The sequence below is a fragment of the Alosa sapidissima genome, chromosome 5, assembly GCF_018492685.1.
Source record: "Alosa sapidissima isolate fAloSap1 chromosome 5, fAloSap1.pri, whole genome shotgun sequence".
NCBI classification, from domain to species: Eukaryota; Metazoa; Chordata; class Actinopteri; order Clupeiformes; family Clupeidae; genus Alosa; species Alosa sapidissima.
In genome coordinates, this window is record NC_055961.1 from 17,161,299 (window position 1) to 17,179,985 (window position 18,687).

Below are 18,687 nucleotides of genomic sequence, written 5' to 3' on the forward strand. Positions count from 1 at the left end.
GTGGGGACTGAACAGCCGTTTCAAAGTTAAACCAATTTCTGAGATCCTGTCCTGTCTGGATCCTGCTTAGTCATCATCCTGGACTTGTGGTTTGTGGGGATGGTGGGTGGAGGGGGTGGGTTGTAGGATAGGGATGTATGGAGAAAGGGTTGGGGTTGAACATTGAGGGATTGATGCCGGTCACTGCCACGGCCTAGTCACTCTGCAAAGCACTTGTAAGGTTCTCATCAACAAGCGAAGCTTTGACGCGCTTGTTAGCCCTCCATTAGGCTGGGGGCAAACTGGGAGAGTCTATATGGGGTAAATATGTTGTTAGAGAGAGAGAGAGAGAGAGAGAGAGAGAGAGAGAGAGAGAGAGAGTGAGAGAGAGAGAAAGAGAAGCGTTCAACCTTCTACAGGCATAAAAGCTTCATCAGTTCCTTACAGATCACCTCTCTCATGTCGGAAGGAAAAAGAGCCCAGTCAGAGGTCTTTCCCATCAGCCACTCAGGGCACAGCATCCCAGGCATACAGTACAGTCACAGCAGCAGAGAGGCTCAACACAGAAGGGGCATTCCTGTTTTTGTCTGCATTGGTAGATTGTGGAAGTGAAATCATCATGTTGTCTGTCTGTGATTTTTTATTTTTTTTTCATTTTCAGTTAAAACATTCGGATATGACAGAGTCGGGTTTTTGTGAAAAACACCATTGTGCTTTTGTGGCATATTTCCTCCAGAGAAAAGGGAAATCAAGGTAAGGATATCAGGCCTTTGTTCTGGCTACTGGTCAAACTTACTGCTGCACTAACAATATCCAAGTGGCACTGCACCTTTACTGTACCTTGAGCGTACAAAGTCACTTTGGGTAAAAGCGTCAGCTAAATGACTAAATGTAAATGGAAAACTGACCAACAGACACTGACCAACTGACCAACAGACACTGCACACAGGTTTGCACATGATCATTCACAGTATGTAGTCATATGATTACACAAACACATTAGTTGCCTACAAACACTGCTCCAAGGTGGAAGAAGACAGTGGAAAAAAACCTTTAGGCTGACATCACCGTTTACAACTTTAACAGCACTGAAGCTTCATCAGTAAAGAAAAAAGGAGTGATTGATACAGGGGGAGAGAGAGAGAGAGAGAGATGTGAGCTGTTTTAAAGAGGGTACCTTATCTAGCACATGGCATTTAAAAGGTGATGTTAATGTAGGCCATTTTAAAGCACTGCACACACATACAAAGCATCAGGCACACAGACTATAAAGCATGCAGCACAATATTTGACTAATACACTAAGACGTCCTTAGTTTTACAGTCATTATATGAAAAAAATATTTGTGTCTCTATTAGAGCTCATGTAAATATTTTCACAGAATCTGTAAGTTATCTAAGTATAGCTTCATGACTTTAAGGATAGGTTTTTCATGTTTTCAGTTTTAGCAACTATGAGTAATTAAGGGAATATTTCAACATGCCTTCAACTTGATGATAGGTAGTCATCAAGACTGCTCTACAGTAACCCATTTGAGCATGTTCTTTCCAGTCTTCCAGCTGAACTGAGGCATTAGTGAGAGGACAGAGAGGGAGAACAGAGACGTCTGTGTCAGGGGTCCAGACGGGCGTCTTTATGGTCAACCATACACAGCATCTCTCTTCTCTAAACGCGCCTCCTGTGCCGGGATGCCGTCCGTTACTTATGGTCTACCTCTCCTTCTGTTTGTGTATAACAATCTTCAGGTGAGGTAGATAAAAAAAGAGATTTGTGAAGGGAGTGAAAAGTAATACATGTGCTTAACAGGCAGTTTTGGAGTGTTTTAAGGTTGAAAGCTTATAGGCGGTGCCCTGGGTCTCGGTCACCACAAGCACCACATGATTGGACTGATGGAAACCAGCTCATTTGCCTTTGTTGTTATCAGGTCGGAGACAGTGAGTAAGACACAGCCAATATTTTTTACAAGCAGCATAGCTAAACAGAATGTCACCTTCACAATGACAATGAGCAATTATGTTCGGAGGAAGGTCAAGCATTGTGATTAAGAAACAACACACACACACACACACACACACACACAGATGACACAAACAGTGTGTCACTCTGAGCTGGCAGGTATCGTGTGTCTCTGCACACCTGATCTGCAGGTGAATCATGGTCACTGAGGCACTGAGACATGATCTACAGGGGATTCACGCCCACGCAGCGGGCATACGTGATCAAAGGCCAGCAGGCTTCTCATTGTGTGTGTGCACAGCCATGGCCAGCGAGGCTCAGTTCACCTGCTCTTTCTAGCGCATTCTCCCGCTCTTCTGTTGTTTCAAGCCCCCCACGCAAACGCCAAACACTTCAATGCCCTAGCTGGCAAGTGCACTTTATAAACTGGGCTTATTCAGGCCATTCAAGGCCCAGTGTACATTATTTGTCTCTCTGACACAGCAGCAACTAATCAAAGATGGGTGCGTGCGTGCGTCTCTCTCTCTCTTTCTCTGTGTTTGTGTGTCTGAGCACTTGTGTCTTTGAATGCATGTGCTTGCCAGTTATGAGACAAAATCTAACGACTAATAATATAAAGTGAGTAATAATAATCCACTGCCCTCACTCTGTGTGCCTGTGCATCTTCAGATATGAATCACTCCATGAGTTAGCATGACATTCCAGAGAAACGCCGTAGCAGTGACCCTACACAAGTACATTAGTAAGACTGAGACCTGCTTGTCCCACAGGTGATGGAGTAATCCGAAACTTTCCCCATTGAAAAGATCAATAAAGAAACTGCTGTACATGACAAGTAATGTAAACTAAAAAAAGGGGAAGTTAATGAAAGATGGGCAATGAAAATGTGTTGGCATACATATTTTTTTACCCATATTTAGGCAACACAGCTGGACATCTCTTTTGCAAAGGGGGCAAAGAGGCATTTGGATCTTCATATTTAAAACATTTTCCCCCTTTCTCTACACAGGGGCACCCCATCGTGAAACTGTTAATCTCTCAGCAATATTTTCAATCCACTGTCTCAAGTTTCAACCTCGTTGGCTACATTCTGGAATGCCCAGGGGAGTATTCTTTGAGCTGTTCAGCAGCTTATGCAACAAAATGGAGGACGATAGTAGGGAAGTACACACAAAATGGCTTCCTTATAAGGGTTGGGTAATGGAACATCACCAGCATAATCTTTTAAAGACCAACTGGACAGACAAATTGAAGCTGACTGTACAGTTTGTCTTATGTACATTAAGAAAATGCATATTTGAAAGGAAAGCCCAGCCAAATTTATTCAAAACAGCTTATAAGAAATGCATTAATACTTCAAATGCATTCAAACATTTCAGCACTTCAACAACATTATTCAACAAGTATACATATAAAGAAATAATTGTTGATGAGATGAATATCGCTTTATAGTAAAAATCATAAAACCAACATCCTCACCTGAGTGTGCCTTTTCACAATAGATTTCCCAATCAAAGAATCGCCCCAGGAAGTCCGAAAAGGTACAAGATAATGTCAACATATTATCCCTGCCAGGTCAAATAGTGTATTTGGAATCTACAAGCAAATAAGACATTTATGTAATGCATTTTGACATTAATATCATTATTTATTTATTAATAAACATTTATATATAGAATTAATATAGAATTTACATTTCTTGTGGTTATTCAGTTTTTCAGAGGGGTATAATTTAAGTTTTTTAGTTTCCCCCAGTAAAGGAAAAACCAAATAAAATGACCTTTGCCATCACTCATATGCCAGAAAAATATAGATGACAGATCTTTTCATTTAAAGCTTACTGTAAAGAAAATTCTAGGGCAATAGGAAATCATTATATAGACAAAGATTTTATGTTGGAGTCACTACAATTATTGGAGACAACTACAGGTGGTACAATACAGATTATATTACTTCAGAAACTTACAGAAGCATAGGCTAGAATTCCAGAGACTGTACTGTTTTCTGGACAGCTGACTATTCCGGTGGCAAAGTCCTGTAAATGAGAACAATGGCCAAAATTGTAGTTAATGACCTGTTAATAATTCATCCTCTTAAGAGAGTCAGTGTTCAAAATATAATTTATATGCCTGCTTGAACACACACAATTTTACAACCAACCTCTGAAAAGATACAAAATGGAAAGGAAAACATTTTGTAGGTTAAATTAAAAATTATTTTATTTTAGATAAGCATTTGTCAATGCAAATGAAAGATCCCTGTTTTGGTTGTGAATTCTAACAGTATGCAATTAAGGGCATATCAGATAAACAGCTAAATCTATGTTTTAGGAATAAATAAAAAAATAATAGCATATAATAGTTCAGGAGATTGTTTTGACATCAGACAAAATTGGTGATTTTAAAACACTGGTTGAGTCATTTTTTGCACCGATACGATACCACTCCCCCTCTCCATTGAAATGCTTGACTTTTTCATGTCATTTAAACACATAAATATATTAGTTCGTTAGGTCTGATAGACACTCCAAGACCACTGTAAAACAAGTTTTTAATATCTTTCCTAACGAATAAATTCACAAGGATGACTTTGAGCAGAGGTTAATATTTTAAATAACCATTTATGCAAGACTGCTTTGTCAACATCTTTAAATCGTTCAGGATTTATTTAAACAAAAAAGTTCATCATATAAAATGAGTAGTGTGTAACAATATTTATTGGTGCATGAATCAAGCCTTTATTTCAGACCCAGAGGGTTGTACAGATTTAGGACAAACAGCAGCACAATTCACCATGTAGAATCTATATCAAACATAATACTTGTTAAAGAACACTGAGTCAGTTTAGGCTATAATTTTCAATTAACCATAGTTTTTATGTGTGCAAACCATCTATAATTAAAGTCAGTACATTGTACAGACTAATTACTTAGATGCTACAAATTTGTTTCTAATTCGATTTTACATATTCACTTTTAAACGTCTGGGAGGGCAAATAAAATCACTCAGTCAGAGTCAGATTTCCAAGATCAAAAACAGATTTCAATCCAGATGATCCTAACTTCAGATTATAAAAAATGTGCACAGGCACACAATTGCGCCCCATGTTAAATCTTTCACAACTGTAGGACTTTTACATTTGTGTCATATTCATATATTTGCAGTCTTGTTCATATTTCCTTCTGAGGCTGTGTAAACAGAAGCAACTGAACTGAAACAAACCCAAATTACCCGAGACACAGCTGGCTCAAGACATGCAATTAATACTTCAGATTTAACCCTTTAAACTATTTACACATGTCTACAGTCCATATGTTTAGCATTTTGTGAGAAAAGTTTCCAGTTTAAGATTTCACAGCACAGCCCTTGTCTATATCCCTATATGCAACACCTCTTAAAACATGAGTTTTACTTTTCTCTCAGTGATTCAATCAACCATGCATTGTCTCTCATTCTTACTGTCCTGTTCACCACATTGCCCTATGTGTGAATAGGTAAATCCCCCCCACCCCACCACCACAACCCCCTCCAAAAAATGCACCAGTAAAACTTTAACCCTTACCATCACTGACAGCAGCTCTTTCTATGTCACTTAAATTCCATTATTATTGGGCAGGCAGAGGAAGGGGAAACAGAACATGGGCATCCATCTGGGCCATTCCAGTGAGTCACAGAGAGATCTTCTGATTCTCAACATGTTCCCTTCTCCTGCCTGAACAAAAAGCTCTTATTCAAAAAGAATGACAAGCAATTTTCCTGAAGATACCTCTTCTGGGAAGAGGTGGGAGAAGGGTATGTTTTTTTTTCCTTCAATGCAAATTTATGGGAACTTGATGTAAGGGGTTATTTCTTAAGGCATCTGAACTAATGCTTGCCTTTAGGCTTGGATGTAAGAGGGAAAAGCCTTTGCATACAGTTAGATTTTTATTTAAATTAATTAAAAATAATTTGTAGTAATATGTGTTCCTCCAGTAGTAGTGCTTCAATGTTGCATGTGTCTGTATGTTATTTCTGTGCTGCAGTGAAACAGTACAATTCTGACTCTCTTACATGTGCAAGTGTTCTTGCAATGAATCTGTAATCTGAAACTGAAGTATAATTCTAATTGGTTATTTTGAGTGGTTCATTAGCTTTTCAAAGCAAAACAACCTTGTAAATTATTGGACAGGATTGATAAAAAAAAAATGTTCTCAATGCACACACACTCACTCACTCACACAGAGTTCAAGAAACAAAGCAATGTTGTTATGAATGCATTTTTTTGGCATTTTAATAACCAGACTAAAAAAAAGACTTCATAAAATTATTTGATATGAAATAAATGCAACTATTTTATATCTATGCATTGGTAATGCGTGATTAGATAAACATAACATTATAATAAACATTATATTTACAAACACCTACATTTCAAACTGTGGACTATAACATCAATCAACTCCTGGATTTAAACACATCACAGAACACCTTTTCACACTCAAGCTCTTACAGTAAGGCTAAGAAAACAACAGAATCTCTCCCGTCCTGACTGAGCAACAGCTTTCTGAAGAGAAAGATAAGAGTTTCCACAGCTCCTCAATCACATCAATCCTCAGATTACACAAACATAAGCATATCTAATATTATGAAAAAGTCAGGATTGATATTTCATGAATCAACTATGTGTTTTTTTGTTTTGTTTGAACATAAACAATAGATGTTTGAATGGTTCTTTTGTGATTATGGTAGCTGTGATGGAGGGAAGGTTTTTTGACTCTTCTCATACCTAAAATGGTCATCAAATGAGTAATACTGAGCACAAGGTGGGAGTGAGGGGGAGGGGGGTTAACGGTCAGACATCTTATTGGCCCAGTTTGAATTTGAAACTCCCTTGCCGCCCAATGGGATAAGTCTTTCCTTATACATACACACCACTACTCTTTGATTTCAGCCAGGACAACACGAGTCACACAAACGGTACAGTCTCAGCTCAGTGCATTGGAATGTGTATAGTTTGAAACATGATCAGCACTGGGCCATCCATGAGACCACAATCACATATTAGATGGCTCTGACAGCCCCAGCCCCAGCCCAAATCCAGCCCAGTCCCAGCCAGGCCAAGGCACTAGGAAATCAAGTGTCAGCACCTGATTATTTGATGCAAAGTTGATCCGCTGCTATCAGCGAGCCAGACAGCATTATCCGATGACTCTGTTTGGGGCGATGCCCTCAGTATCTGATGGTGACTTCAGACTCATTTGCCATTTTGTTATCCTCACAGCAGTCAGATGAAGAGCTCACCATAAAGACACACTCCTCTGACACTTGTGTCTTGAATGGCGGGGATTTGAGTTTTGAGGCGTGTGGGTCTTGTGTGTGTTGTGTGTGGGTGGTGGAGGTGGTTGAGGTGGCGGTGGTGGGACTCTGTGTAGCGTGACTGTGTACCGTTGAATGCCGTGTACAGCAGAATTTTTCCTTCCCCCTTCCTCTGGCTCCTATGTTTTTTCTTTTGTCCATATTTTGACTTTGTTGTGGGATTTTTCTCTGTCTTTCTCTCTTTCTCTCTTTCTCTCTCTCTCTCTCTCTCTCTCTCTCTCTCTCTCTCTCTCTGTGCCATGGTGTCACTGGAAACCCAGCCAGTGAGTCACTGAAAAGCGTTTGACCCATCCTGTCCCTGAAAGGCCACCACCGACACATGATGAACGCCATCCTCCACAGCATGAAACAATGCCCACAAAGGCACTTCCTCTGTAAAGATGATAGCCTAAGACCATACTGTTCATGTTCATGTCAAGCAATACCAGCACATCAGAATTGAAAGGGCTGCCTGTGTGTGTGTGTGTGTGTGTGTGTGTGTGTGTGTGTGTGTGTGTGTGTGTGTGTGTGTGTGTTTCCTTCTTTCCTCTTCCTTTTTCCTTGGCTTTTATATGCTTTCTTTCTTTTTGTACAGCGATTCTTAGCCACAACAGCGCCGATCATCCGGAGGGAGTTTTGGTAGATGCACAAGCCACACCCTCCTCTCGCCGGTTCATGGAAAATTACCATCTTGGCAACAGCCATCGTCAGCCTGCACCAGGCCCGCACCAATACAGCGCCGCGCCTCCACTCCTGCACAACCCCCCCCCCCCCTCCGCCCTTCCTTCACCATCACCCCACAACTCCGGGGCGCGGTTTAAGAGCAATTAAATGTTGGGAGATCTTGTCAAGGCTCCCCGTCATTAAGAGCATGGGAGGACGCCTCCAGCCCCTGGCTCCCTGCTCAGCTCTACTCAGCTCTTTTCCTGCACACATGTTTGTCTCCCGCGTCTCATCAGCCGGCGCTTTTCTTCTCTCCGACGTCTCAGCTTTTTGTGTCAACAAAACATTTGGAGACTCTGTCTTTGATGTGCTTTGTCATGCTCTTACTTTAAAAGTGATTCAGCACTTTATTTTTATTTATTTTTTTGTGGAGGGGAGGTTACCTTTCCGTTTCATTCACGCTTAATGACTCTTATTTGCAATTTTTTTGCAAATTTCCTCCCACACCTGCACTCTATCTTAGACGGCTCATTTTAATTACCCAGAACAATCCAGTATTTAATGCAAGTTCTGAGTCTACAGTTTGAATCCCAACCAAATCCTCCTGCCAAAAGCAATGACGAGGGCTGACGTAAAAGGACAGAAGAAAGAGAGAAAAAACGAAGAGACCTCTGTGATCCCACCACATATTTAATGATATACTGGTGCCTATTCAGAACTCTGCCTGAAATGTAAATTACAGCTTATATAAACAGAATTCCTCTCTTTGTATGCGCAGAAACAAAGATAACGACGTACTTATGTTTGAATTTACTTTATGGCATTCTCACGGGGAAGTCCCTTCAAAGGAACAGGAATTTAATTTACTTTACTGTAAAACCATGTTGACCATGGATTTTGCAAGTACATACAGTATAGTATCTATGATCATGATAGTAATTTAAGGAAGGAAACAACTCTGTAATACTTTGATATGCATCTACTCAAGAAATAGATGCTAAATTAATTTCACCTACAGCAGGGAGTATGTGATCTAGAGGTTATAACTTGAGACTTAAGTATGATTAACATACTGTAATTTCTTTGTTTTCTGAATGAATTTTTCTGTCTGGTCCAAGAGAGAGTGAAATGAACTTTATCTGATTTTCTACATGACTGTTAAGTATCAGGATCAGTCACATTAATGTATCTCTCTCACGCACACACTCACACACAGATACCTACGAATATGAATATGCACCTTCTCTCTCTCTCTCTCTCTCTCTCTCTCTCTCTCTCTCTCTCTCTCTCTCTCACACACACACACACACACAAACACAAAACACACACACACACACACACACACACACACACACGCACGCACGCACGCACACACGCACACACGCACACACACAAAAAACGGGACAGGAAGTGAAGTAATTAAAAGTGCCTGATGCAATTACTGCCGAGGGCGTTAAAAAAAAAAATCAAACCTATCTATCGCAAGAAAAAAAAAACACAACAGCAGAACAGAGAAAGACTGAAGGAGCAAAAAAGAAAAACAGAGCGAGAGAAGGGGAAAAGAACAGGGGGAAGAAGACAGAGAGAGGAGAGAAAGAGAACAAGAGAGCAGGAGGGAGGGAGAAGAGAGAGTGACAGAGTAAGCGAATGAGAGAGACAGAGAAAGAAAAAAAGAGTTAGAGGGAGAGAGAGAGTGAGGGAGAGAGAGAGAGAGAGAAGGAGAGAGAGAAGGAGAGAGAAAGAAAAAAAAAATGCACGCCCTGGAGTCCACGTTGACAAATTCTTTAACAAGCTGTGGTTGAAGGGAAGCTGGTTCTATTCTGAGTCTGAGTCACCCCCCTCCTTTCAAACAGTTTACTGGAAACACGGGGGCCCGGAGAGGGAGGGGGGATTTTCAGAGAAGTCACGTGACTGGGCAGGGCTAACCACAGCTCGAGGAGCTCCGAGCCGGAGAGAGGCAGACACACGCCCGGCCCAGCCCAGCACAGATGGCTCAGAGCTGGACTAGCCTTCTGCCTGGGAGTTGGCAATCAAGAATTCACAGACCAGTTAACCCCTTCATTGCTGGCACATTTCAAAAGAAAAAAAAAAAAACAAACAAAAAAAACTTCAAAGAGCAGGAGGGTCTACCGGTTTGATTAAAGACTTAGATAATGTCAAAGCATTTCTTCACTGTTTGACAAATCACTCTTCAACAAATTTCTACCCCCTCTACCCCCCTCACCCCCATTTCCATGGCTTCCGCTGTAAACCAAAACAAATAAAAGGAGTTGCATGTCTTGCACTACTTTAAATGAAAGCAAGGCAGAAAAGTCTGGCTTTGTTGCCTAAGCAGGAAAAATCAGCGGGCGAATCTGAGAATGAGTGATTGGTCCATGGCATATCGCCATGCTACACAGCAACAGGTGATGCCAAGAAATGAAGTGCCAGGGAGATGCCCTGCAGCTGCAGAGACAGGCATGCCCATTGCCCGAGGGCAAGAGGAGACTGGCACCAACATATGATGCCAAATGGCACAGATGCCCATAAATACACCCAGTAACTCTCACGCCCCCCCCCCCCACCCCCCAACACACACACACACAGAAAATTACACACTTCTAATGATTCCTCTTTTATAAAACAATTTTCTCAGAAATCTGGATAATTTCAATTAGTGCAATTAACCCACTGTACTGGTATCATAATATCAATATCCCGTGATTGTTATAAATCCTTCAAAATGCCAAAACCACAGAACTCCAACTCCAAACAAGACAAAACGGAAATCCATTGGATGGAAAAAAAAAATATATAGCAATATTTTTACCATATTACAATATCTCAAACTACTGTAACATCCTTTGAAAATGCATCAAAAAATGGCATTTTCGACGGAAAAAGCAGCCAAAGCGAGCAGCTGTCTCACTCGGTATGGAGTTGTGCTTGTGATGGACGCAAGCGCCAGTCCCGTAAGTCTTGCCGTGGCAGAGATATAAAGAGAAGCACTTGCAAACGCCATACATCCCGCGTGGAGCCGAGGAGCTGCCGCCAGATGCTGTCCATATATGCGCAGACATGAGACAAAACACACAGACACACACACACACACACACACACACACACACACACACACACACACACACACACATCACTTCCCCACCAGCAGGGGATGGGGAGAGCGAGAGAGAGAGAGACAGAGAGGTACAGAAAGAGCGTGTGTGTGAGAAGGAGAGAAAGAGAAAAAGAGAAAGAAAGCAAGCGCTGCATGAGAGACAGAGAGAGAGAGAGAGAGAGAGAGAGAGAGAGAGAGAGAGAGAGAGAGGGAGAGGGAGAGAGAGAGAGAGAGAGACAGAGAGAGAGGGAGAGAGAGAGGGAGAGAGAGAGAGAGAGAGAGAGAGAGAGAGGGGGAGAGAGGGAGAGAGGGAGAGAGAGAGCACCAGAGAAAATGAATGAAAAATCAAGACCTCAAGCAAGCGACTGAGTGAGTGAGTGAGTGAGTGAGACAGCAGTAGTGAGAGGGAGGGAGAGAGAGAGAAAACAATACTGAGAGAGTGAGTGAACAAGTGGATGAAAGAGAATAAGAGAGGCAGAGAGAGAGAGAGAGAGAGAGAGAGAGAGAGAGAGAGAGAGAGAGAGATAGAGAGAGAGAGGCAAAGCATGAATGAGATGAAAAAGAAGAAATCACACTACAGGGTTGTCACAATTTCACACACTCCATTTGGCGCTGCTCGCCCCGGGGGGGTCACCTCGGCACCCACTTCTCCACCCTCTACGCCCGATCACGCCATTGGAGCTCCAGAGGCTCGACTCCGGTCCTCACTGGACATAAACTGCTGTCCATCTCTCAGCCCGCTCCAGCCCCACTTTATGGGCTGTGCGTGTGACACGACACGGTGACAAGATCTGAGATTTGATGTGAGGACTCGTCAGGTTCGGTGATGATGTCAGGGTTGTGAGTGGTTGTGAGCAGCCGCGTAAGCCCATGCCAACCTGCACGGAGGCTGGTGCCACGACCCACATACTGGACCACACTTTTAACTGGGCAGTGCTGTGCAACCAATGCCATGTGTGAGCGACAGAGACAGCGAGAGAGAGAGAGAGAAAGAGAAAGAGAAAGAGAGAGAGAGAGAGAGAGAGAGAGAGAGCATCTGAAGGAGAGAATGTGAGAAGGAGAATAAAAAAGAGTCAGAGCAAGAGGGGTATGACAGACTGGTACAGGGAACCAGAGAAAGATGCCAAGATACAGAGTGATACAGAGAGAGAAAGAGACTGCGTGTGTGTGCGTGTGTGTGTGCGCGCGTTTTGACCTTTGCACCCATGTCATATTATCCCCAGGAAGTAACAACATCCTCTCTCGTCCCCGTTCTCTTAATAAGGCTACAACAAGTGCACTGTTCACAGAAGGAATGGAAACTATGTCCACGTATGTCCCCCTACATGCCCAACGCCATGTGATACCTTTCCTGTAGGACATCCGCTCAGTCTGACAAATGAACTATTTTCTCCTGAGCAGGTGTTTCCTGGTCACAGTATTGTCAAACATTTGCTATGCTCTGCTATGCATTTCCTCAACCTTTTACAATATTTATGAGATGAAATTTGTTGAGTTTTGGATAAATTATCATTTTTTTAGGTAAATAAAAAAACATAGAACACTTAAAAAACTAGGATACATTTATAAAACTACAAGACTGTGTCATAGATGTCATGTCCTAGGACTGGAAAACACATGACTGTGGGAGGATCGGATCATCCTGCCCAACCCTGTGGATGGTTCTCTATATCTCTCTCTAACACACACACACACACACACACACACACACACACACACACACACACACACAAGACTCATGTGACTCAGGAACAGTAATCTTCCACAGAGATGGAGTTTCACATACACTCAGGTTAAAGTTCCCATTATAGTACAACACAGTAGCTATCAATGCGCGCACACGTGCACACACACACACACACAAAGAGAGATAGAGAGACAGACATGCATGACGTAATATGCATGCAACATCAAAAGTGACCAGAAGAGAATAAAAAGTAAAAATAAAAATATTGGCTAATGTTTGAGCGTGTGTGTGTGTGTGTGTGTGTGTGTGTTATTTGTGTGTGTATGAGTGTGTGTGTGTATGTGTGTGTGTGTGTGTGTGTGTGTTTGTGTTTTGTGTGTTTTGTGTGTGTGTGCACCTGTGCATTCTCTGCCCGCTGAAGCATCTCCCCAAACTCCTCACAGATCCTGTCGTCAGGCCGCACCCCCAACAGCCGTTCTGTTCCAGCCCTGAATTATGCCAGGAGCTCTCCAACTGCAGCCTTATAATAACACAAAAACATAGACATAGACAGAGACAGACAGACAGACACACACACACACACACACTTTAATATTACGGTACAACTGGCATAACTAAGTGGGAGGAGTAGAGAGGTGATTGGCTGTACTACAGGAGATACTGACATGACTGAAACAACGACATACAGTATGACGACCAACAGACTGTTTGTGTTAATACATACAGAGAGAGAGGAAAGGAGAAAAGAGAATTAGAATTTTATTTCCTTCCGAAAGAACAAAATGGTGTGTGTGTGTGTGTGTGTGTGTGTGTGTGTGTGTGTGTGTGTGTGTGTGTTTGTGTTGGGGGGGGGGTTGACCAGGTCATTAAATAAGAACATCCTGTTCCTTTTCCAGACAAGTTACTTTGATCAGAGCCGCCAATTTTCTCATGAAGTGATTGTGCCTTAATCTCCGAGGCAGCTGTTTCTTTCATTGGTTCTCCCTCTCTCTTTTTCTGTGTGCATGTTTGTGTGTGCATGTGTGTGTGTGTGTGTCTTTGTGCGTGCGTGCATGTGTGTGTGTTTGTTTGTGAGTGTGTGAGTGTGTGAGTGTGTGTATGCATGTCTGTGTGTGTGTGTGTGTGTGTGTGTGTGTGTGTGTGTGTGTGTGTGTGTGTGTGTGTGCATGTGTGCGTGCGCGTGCGTGCATATGCGTGTGTGTGTGTTTGTGTTCAGCCTGGCTGAAATGTCTGTCCCCAGCACCTGCTCCTTGGTTAGTTTAAGAGGTCCACTTGTGTTTGAAGTAATGGGAGGGGCAGTGGGCAAAGCAAATTGTCTGTGTGTATTTGTCCGTTTGCTTTTGTGTTTGTGTGTGTGTGTGTGTGTGTACGTAGTATCAGAATGGAGAAAGTCAGTTCAATCTATTGATAAGCACCTACCCACAGAGGGTGAGATGTAATGAGCGATCTCTAGAAACAGGTCAATACACCACTTCAGCAAGTGAACACACACTAGTGAAACATACCTTGCTTCAAGAGACTTTTTATTAACACACTTCATGAAAATGTATTTGTGTTTGTATGTGGTATTTGTGTGTGAATGTGCGTGAGAAAAAGTGACTCTGCGTGTAGTCTTGTGTGTGTTGTCTTGTGTTCATAATACTAAGCTTGTTTACACATCACTTTCACTAAACCAGGACATACACAGTGCTTCCCCAAAATTCAGGCTAAATGAATAGCAGTAGTGGGAGAACAGAAGTCAGGGTGGCGCTGTATTTCTGTGTTTGGGACTGCATGTTCATGTTGTCTTACATGTCAGGTGAGGTAAAAGGGTTAAAATGGAGTCACAAAGCATTCTGGGAAACACCACAGCCCACCTGAGCCCCACATAAGGCCGCCTTATTGGGTGTTTTTCCACTGACAGCGAACCTGTTCTTGAACCGGTTCCGTTCAGAATTTTTTGAACCTTGGTGCTATCTAGTGAACCAGCCCAGCCCACATTTCCACCAGTTTAGAACCGAAGCAAGGATGCGTCATCAACAATGGGTGTTGCATGCAAAACAAATGTTAATGAGATGCATAAACGGGAGAACGATATGAACAGTTACCCCGTAAAAACGGCAGAAATTAGCTGTTTAAAATGCTAGTCAACGTCTGCAGTGTAATGCTAGTTGACTAGTTTTGTTTACTCATGGCAACAGTTGATATGGACAGAAAACTTATGCTAGCCTTCTCCCCTCTGAAAGGTAAAATAACATGCCCACTCCGGTTCGGAGGAAAAAACAACTATTTTCTGGATCAAGCTCCAAACCAAAGTGGCACGTTCCGAACCGTGATTTGTTTGGTTGAAATGCTCCGACCGGTTCAAATGTTGGTTCACGAACGGAAACGGAGTACCTACTTATTGAGGGCACACAGCTGCCCACGAGGCTGGCAAAGATTGGCAAGGGCACACCTGTAACCTGACCATCCTGGACAGGTGTGCACCCAGAGAGAAAATGGTCTCTCATTCTCCAAAACAAACAAACAAAAAAAATCAAAAACTGTGTGTTTGTGTGTGTGTGTGTCTGTGTGTGTGTGTGTTTGTGTCTTCGTATAGGTGTATGTATGTGTGTGTGTGTGTGTGTGTGTGTGTGTGTGTGTGTGTCTAAGTGTGCTTGTGTGTCTGTGTGTATGTCTGTGTATAAGTGTGTCTGTGTGGGGAGAGAGGGGCTTCTAGTTCATTCATAAAAGTAATACCTCACCAAGTGACATTTATTGCTTTAAGTTCAATACAGCCAGTGAATGAAGAAGCCAAGCTAACTTAAAAAAAAAAAAAAAACTATTAATGTCATTGCTTATATCAACAGCAAATAATAGTCAGGCTGCACACTTAAAAAACATTTATTTTTATTTTATGTTTGTGTACTTTCAGTCAAAGTACTTGTGAATGTGTTGGTGGAGCCCCCACTGAAAATATTCTCAGAACACTATGTGGGAAGCGACATCTCTAGACTGAAAAAGATTTAGCAGAAAGCCTGAGTCGATGCTGTTCAGGGGAACTTCTTGATTTCAGATAAAGGTCTGACGCACAGCGGTCAGCACACGCAAAACCAACAGGAAGAGAACAGGTCTACATGATCAGATGGGATTGTTTACTGTTCGTTTGTCAAGATTAGACTGGCACAAGATTAGACTCAATCACACACACACACACACACACACACACACACACACACACACACACACACACACACACACACTCACGCACACACACACGCGCACACACAAACACTCACACACACAGACACAGACAGACACGCACAAACGCACGCACGCACACACACACACACAAACTACTCAGATGCTTCAGTTGGGGAGTTGTGAAAGGTCATGTTTGTCAAGAACGGGAGGTGCATGGGTGCTCGAACAAGCTGAGACACCATTCTCAGAAAATGTCTTTTGTATGTCAAGTGTTGCATTTCAGACTTTATCAGAACGAGGGCCCCGAATGTGTCAGTAGCTTACCAGAAACATAGAGAAAGATGTGAGAAATGTGACCATGGTCGCAAATCCATTTCTGCTTTGCTATCGTACAGGCCACAGAAGTTTGATATATTAAGGAAATGAATATGGATGTGGTGACAGTATATGTGGTATGTGTGTGTGTGTGGTATGTGTGTGTGTGTGTGTGTGTGTGTGAATTTGTATATTTATATATAGAAAATGAATTTGTCAGCAGTGGTAGTATGTGTGTGGTGTGTGTGTGTGTGTGTGTGTGTGTGTGTGTGTGTGTGTGCGTGCGTGTCTGAGGCACGCTGTATTTCTCTGAAGCTTCTGCATAGGTGTTGCAGCACGCATGCCAGTGACTCAACTGGTAGAGGGCGGGGCCAACTCCACCAGCCTCATGGGTTTTTGTCTGGCGACCCCCCGTTCTCTCTAACCGGCTGAATTTGGTTTTGAAATGTTGTGAGATGGGCATTGGAAGCAGAGGCAGAAAAATGTCTTCTCTCATAGGTATAGGCTATGTCAACATCAAAGGCATTATGTCAATGGCAGCCTTTGACTAAAAACTTTTACAAAAATGTCTTTAATCCAAATGCAAATCATTTTGCGACCCCTCCAATATTTTTGGCGACCCACCTGGGGGTCCCAACCCCCAGTTTGAGAACCACTGTACCATAAAGGAATAGATGGATGTAAATGTAAGGCAAGGTCCTCAGCAAGCGGCGAGAAGCACTACGTCTGGGTGGTTGTGGCGTAGTGGATAAGGAGCTGGGGGAGTAGTAGCCTGAAAAGTCGCTCCGAGTTGCTCTGGAGAGAATGGCCCTTGTAATATAATTGACATGTGTAAGATGCTTTGGATAAAAGTGTCTGTTACATGCGAACATAAATGTACTTCTAGCAAACAAACATACTAAGGCCTGAACAAACATACTGTACTAGACATATATCTTAAAAATAAACTTGTGAAAACTTTGGGAGCAGCATGCACTAAAACTGAAGAAAGCTGCAAAGTTGCCTGACAAGACTAACAACAGGTTCCACCCAATTTAACTTGAAATGGCAGGTAAAAGCCTGGTCCAACTATTCATCACTTGAATGGTGGGTTCACCTTTGGCCTCGATGACTCTGAATGGAACCTGCTGTCTGTACACAACAACTCCACTCAGCCTTTGAAAAGTTGAAATGTGTGAAGTTGTGTGTGTGTGTGTGTGTGTGTGTGTGTGTGTGTGTGTGTGTGTGTGTGTGTGTGTGTGTGTGTGTGTTGCATGTGCATTTATAGTCATGCCCTTGTGTTGAATGTGAATTCAACACACACACACACACACACACACACACACACACACACACACACACACACACACACACACACACACACACACACACAAAAGAAACATCAATTGTGCGTCTGAGTGTTAAGTGTGAAACCACAAGGCGGGAGACCTAACCAAATGCTGACAGGTTATTTCCCGGCCTTTCGATGGGCTTACTTAGTGGAGACTGTTAAGTGTTATGGTGAGATCGGTTAGACACAATGACACAGTAACACTCACCCACATACAGACCCCCATCCGGACGTTCGCCATTATGGCCTACAGATGCCCCTCCAGTGACCCCCGTAGGAGCATGGGTTGGGGGGTTGAATTGATGGTCATACGGCCTGGGTAGAGGGGCCAAGGGAAGTCCTTGGTCATATGCAGGCATGTCAGAGAGGCAATATGGAAGATCTTGTAGGAGAGAGAGAAAAAGAGAAAAAGAAAAAGCACCAGGGGGTGGTGAAAACATTACATTACATTTGGCTGACGCTTTTTAGTCAAAGGGACTTACAACATGGTAAACAGTTTAAAGCCTTTTAAAACAATTCTCCCAACAATTCTAGAGCCATTTTAAACAATTTAAAAGATAGAGTACAATAAGGAAAGTGCATCAGTGAGTGCTGTTTTCAGACAGTTAAGTGTCCGTTCTAGTCAGGTGATAAGTGCTAGAATTAGTGCTAGAATTAGAATTAGTTATACGTAGTACTACGAGAGGAGATATTCTCTGAAAAGCAGGGTCTACTGTACTAGTAGGAACTGGTAGCGTGTTCCACCAACGAAGAATAACAGATGAGAAAAGTTTGGATTTGCCTGAGCGTACCGGTGGAAGAGCTAGACATCATTTGTCTGAGGAGCGCAATGGTTGGGAGGTAGCATATGCCTGTATGAGGGCATTCAAGTTGGTGGGAGCAGAACTGAAGACTACTTTGTAGACAAGCATTTTAGAGACTTAAATTTGATGCAAACAGCCATAGGTAGCCAGTGTAGCTGGATGAGCAGCGGGGTAATATGTACCCTTTTGGGTTGGTTGTAGACCAGGCGGGCCGCCGCATTCTAGATCATCTGAATGGGGTCTCACTGCGCAGGCTGGGAGACCTGTCAGGAGGGCGTTACAGTAGTCAAGTCGTGAGATGACTATGGCCTGTACCAGAAGTTGGGTAGCGTATTGAGTCAGGTAAGTCCTGATTTTCCGTATGT

At 42.7% G+C, this 18,687-nt stretch overlaps 1 long non-coding RNA gene across 4 annotated transcripts in view; it reads right to left on the reverse strand.

Moving 5' to 3' along the window:
- The window catches only part of LOC121709311, a 54,885-nt gene that overhangs the window by 690 nt on the left and 35,508 nt on the right, over positions 1–18,687 (reverse strand). For 3 of the 4 annotated variants that reach the window (XR_006031902.1, XR_006031905.1, XR_006031903.1), the window contains 2 exons: positions 17,728–17,901; positions 11,508–13,232 (listed from right to left, as the gene is read on the reverse strand). This is a non-coding gene — a long non-coding RNA (uncharacterized LOC121709311). Of the gene's footprint in view, positions 1–3,414; positions 3,532–3,901; positions 3,971–11,507; positions 13,233–17,727; positions 17,902–18,687 lie in introns of those variants that run through there. The other variant, XR_006031904.1, reaches the window with a different exon arrangement.